Source organism: Canis aureus, chromosome 12 (assembly GCF_053574225.1).
Source record: "Canis aureus isolate CA01 chromosome 12, VMU_Caureus_v.1.0, whole genome shotgun sequence".
Lineage (NCBI taxonomy): Eukaryota > Metazoa > Chordata > Mammalia > Carnivora > Canidae > Canis > Canis aureus.
In genome coordinates, this window is record NC_135622.1 from 2,501 (window position 1) to 7,500 (window position 5,000).

The window sequence follows — 5,000 nt, forward strand, 5'->3', positions numbered from 1 at the left end:
CCTAACCCTAACCCTAACCCTAACCCTAACCCTAACCCTAACCCTAACCCTAACCTAACCCTAACCCTAACCCTAACCCTAACCCTAACCCTAACCCTAACCCTAACCCTAACCCTAACCTAACCCTAACCCTAACCCTAACCCTAACCCTAACCCTAACCCTAACCCTAACCCTAACCCTAACCCTAACCCTAACCCTAACCCTAACCCTAACCCTAACCCTAACCCTAACCCTAACCCTAACCCTAACCCTAACCCTAACCCTAACCCTAACCCTAACCTAACCCTAACCCTAACCCTAACCCTAACCCTAACCCTAACCCTAACCCTAACCCTAACCCTAACCCTAACCTAACCCTAACCCCTAACCCTAACCCTAACCCTAACCCTAACCCTAACCCTAACCCTAACCCTAACCCTAACCCTAACCCTAACCCTAACCCTAACCCTAACCCTAACCCTAACCCTAACCCTAACCCTAACCCTAACCCTAACCCTAACCCTAACCCTAACCCTAACCCTAACCCTAACCCTAACCCTAACCCTAACCCTAACCCTAACCCTAACCCTAACCCTAACCCTAACCCTAACCCTAACCCTAACCCTAACCCTAACCCTAACCCTAACCCTAACCCTAACCCTAACCCTAACCCTAACCCTAACCCTAACCCTAACCCTAACCCTAACCCTAACCCTAACCCTAACCTAACCCTAACCCTAACCCTAACCCTAACCCTAACCCTAACCCTAACCCTAACCCTAACCCTAACCCTAACCCTAACCCTAACCCTAACCCTAACCCTAACCCTAACCCTAACCCTAACCCTAACCCTAACCCTAACCCTAACCCTAACCCTAACCCTAACCCTAACCCTAACCCTAACCCTAACCCTAACCCTAACCCTAACCCTAACCCTAACCCTAACCCTAACCCTAACCCTAACCCTAACCCCTAACCCTAACCCTAACCCTAACCCTAACCCTAACCCTAACCCTAACCCTAACCCTACCCTAACCCTAACCCTAACCCTAACCCTAACCCTAACCCTAACCCTAACCCTAACCCTAACCCTAACCCTAACCCTAACCCTAACCCTAACCCTAACCCTAACCCTAACCCTAACCCTAACCCTAACCTAACCCTAACCCTAACCCTAACCCTAACCCTAACCCTAACCCTAACCCTAACCCTAACCCTAACCCTAACCCTAACCCTAACCCTAACCCTAACCCTAACCCTAACCCTAACCCTAACCCTAACCCTAACCCTAACCCTAACCCTAACCCTAACCCTAACCCTAACCTAACCCTAACCCTAACCCTAACCCTAACCCTAACCCTAACCCTAACCCTAACCCTAACCCTAACCCTAACCCTAACCCTAACCCTAACCTAACCCTAACCCTAACCCTAACCCTAACCCTAACCCTAACCCTAACCCTAACCTAACCCTAACCCTAACCCTAACCCTAACCCTAACCCTAACCCTAACCCTAACCCTAACCCTAACCCTAACCCTAACCTAACCCTAACCCTAACCCTAACCCTAACCCTAACCCTAACCCTAACCTAACCCTAACCCTAACCCTAACCCTAACCCTAACCCTAACCCTAACCCTAACCCTAACCCTAACCCTAACCCTAACCCTAACCCTAACCCTAACCCTAACCCTAACCCTAACCCTAACCCTAACCCTAACCCTAACCCTAACCCTAACCCTAACCCTAACCCTAACCCTAACCCTAACCCTAACCCTAACCCTAACCCTAACCCTAACCCTAACCCTAACCCTAACCCTAACCCTAACCCTAACCCTAACCCTAACCCTAACCCTAACCCTAACCCTAACCCTAACCCTAACCCTAACCCTAACCCTAACCCTAACCCTAACCCTAACCCTAACCCTAACCCTAACCCTAACCCTAACCCTAACCCTAACCCTAACCCTAACCCTAACCCTAACCCTAACCCTAACCCTAACCCTAACCCTAACCCTAACCCTAACCCTAACCCTAACCCTAACCCTAACCCTAACCCTAACCCTAACCCTAACCCTAACCCTAACCCTAAACCCTAACCCTAACCCTAACCCTAACCCTAACCCTAACCCTAACCCTAACCCTAACCCTAACCCTAACCCTAACCCTAACCCTAACCCTAACCCTAACCTAACCCTAACCCTAACCCTAACCCTAACCCTAACCCTAACCCTAACCCTAACCCTAACCCTAACCCTAAACCCTAACCCTAACCCTAACCCTAACCCTAACCCTAACCCTAACCCTAACCCTAACCCTAACCCTAACCCTAACCCTAACCCTAACCCTAACCTAACCCTAACCCTAACCCTAACCCTAACCCTAACCCTAACCCTAACCCTAACCCTAACCCTAACCCTAACCCTAACCCTAACCCTAACCCTAACCCTAACCCTAACCCTAACCCTAACCCTAACCCTAACCCTAACCCTAACCCTAACCCTAACCCTAACCCTAACCCTAACCCTAACCCTAACCCTAACCCTAACCCTAACCCTAACCCTAACCCTAACCCTAACCCTAACCCTAACCCTAACCCTAACCTAACCCTAACCCTAACCCTAACCCTAACCCTAACCCTAACCCTAACCCTAACCCTAACCCTAACCCTAACCCTAACCCTAACCCTAACCCTAACCCTAACCCTAACCCTAACCTAACCCTAACCCTAACCCTAACCCTAACCTAACCCTAACCCTAACCCTAACCCTAACCCTAACCCTAACCCCTAACCCTAACCCTAACCCTAACCCTAACCCTAACCCTAACCCTAACCCTAACCCTAACCCTAACCCTAACCCTAACCCTAACCCTAACCCTAACCCTAACCCTAACCCTAACCCTAACCCTAACCCTAACCCTAACCCTAACCCTAACCCTAACCCTAACCCTAACCCTAACCCTAACCCTAACCCTAACCCCTAACCCTAACCCTAACCCTAACCCTAACCCTAACCCTAACCCTAACCCTAACCCTAACCCTAACCCTAACCCTAACCCTAACCTAACCCTAACCCTAACCCTAACCCTAACCCTAACCCTAACCCTAACCCTAACCCTAACCCTAACCCTAACCCTAACCCTAACCCTAACCCTAACCCTAACCCTAACCCTAACCCTAACCCTAACCCTAACCCTAACCCTAACCCTAACCCTAACCCTAACCCTAACCCTAACCCTAACCCTAACCCTAACCCTAACCCTAACCCTAACCCTAACCCTAACCCTAACCCTAACCCTAACCCTAACCCTAACCCTAACCCTAACCCTAACCCTAACCCTAACCCTAACCCTAACCCTAACCCTAACCCTAACCCTAACCCTAACCCTAACCCTAACCTAACCCTAACCCTAACCCTAACCCTAACCCTAACCCTAACCCTAACCCTAACCCTAACCCTAACCCTAACCCTAACCCTAACCCTAACCCTAACCCTAACCCTAACCCTAACCCTAACCCTAACCCTAACCCTAACCCTAACCCTAACCCTAACCCTAACCCTAACCCTAACCCTAACCCTAACCCTAACCCTAACCCTAACCCTAACCCTAACCCTAACCCTAACCCTAACCCTAACCCTAACCCTAACCCTAACCCTAACCCTAACCCTAACCCTAACCCTAACCCTAACCCTAACCCCTAACCCTAACCCTAACCCTAACCCTAACCCTAACCCTAACCCTAACCCTAACCCTAACCCTAACCCTAACCCTAACCCTAACCCTAACCCTAACCCTAACCCTAACCCTAACCCTAACCTAACCCTAACCCTAACCCTAACCCTAACCTACCTAACCCTAACCCTAACCCTAACCCTAACCCTAACCCTAACCCTAACCCTAACCCTAACCCCTAACCCTAACCCTAACCCTAACCCTAACCCCTAACCCTAACCCTAACCCTAACCCTAACCCTAACCTAACCCTAACCCTAACCCTAACCCTAACCCTAACCCTAACCCTAACCCTAACCCTAACCCTAACCCTAACCCTAACCCTAACCCTAACCCTAACCCTAACCCTAACCCTAACCCTAACCCTAACCCTAACCCTAACCCTAACCTAACCCTAACCCTAACCCCTAACCCTAACCCTAACCCTAACCCTAACCCTAACCCTAACCCTAACCCTAACCCTAACCCTAACCCTAACCCTAACCCTAACCCTAACCCTAACCCTAACCCTAACCCTAACCTAACCCTAACCCTAACCCTAACCCTAACCCTAACCCTAACCCTAACCCTAACCCTAACCCTAACCCTAACCCTAACCCTAACCCTAACCCTAACCCTAACCCTAACCCTAACCCTAACCCTAACCCTAACCTAACCCTAACCCTAACCCTAACCCTAACCCTAACCCTAACCCTAACCCTAACCCTAACCCTAACCCTAACCCTAACCCTAACCCTAACCCTAACCCTAACCCTAACCCTAACCCTAACCCTAACCCTAACCCTAACCCTAACCCTAACCCTAACCCTAACCCTAACCCTAACCCTAACCCTAACCCTAACCCTAACCCTAACCCTAACCCTAACCCTAACCCTAACCCTAACCCTAACCCTAACCCTAACCCTAACCCTAACCCTAACCCTAACCCTAACCCTAACCCTAACCCTAACCCTAACCCTAACCCTAACCCTAACCCTAACCCTAACCCTAACCCTAACCCTAACCTAACCCTAACCCTAACCCTAACCCTAACCCTAACCCTAACCCTAACCCTAACCCTAACCCTAACCCTAACCCTAACCCTAACCCTAACCCTAACCCTAACCTAACCCTAACCCTAACCCTAACCCTAACCCTAACCCTAACCCTAACCCTAACCCTAACCCTAACCCTAACCCTAACCCTAACCCTAACCCTAACCCTAACCCTAACCCTAACCCTAACCCTAACCCTAACCCTAACCCTAACCCTAACCCTAACCCTAACCCTAACCCTAACCCTAACCCT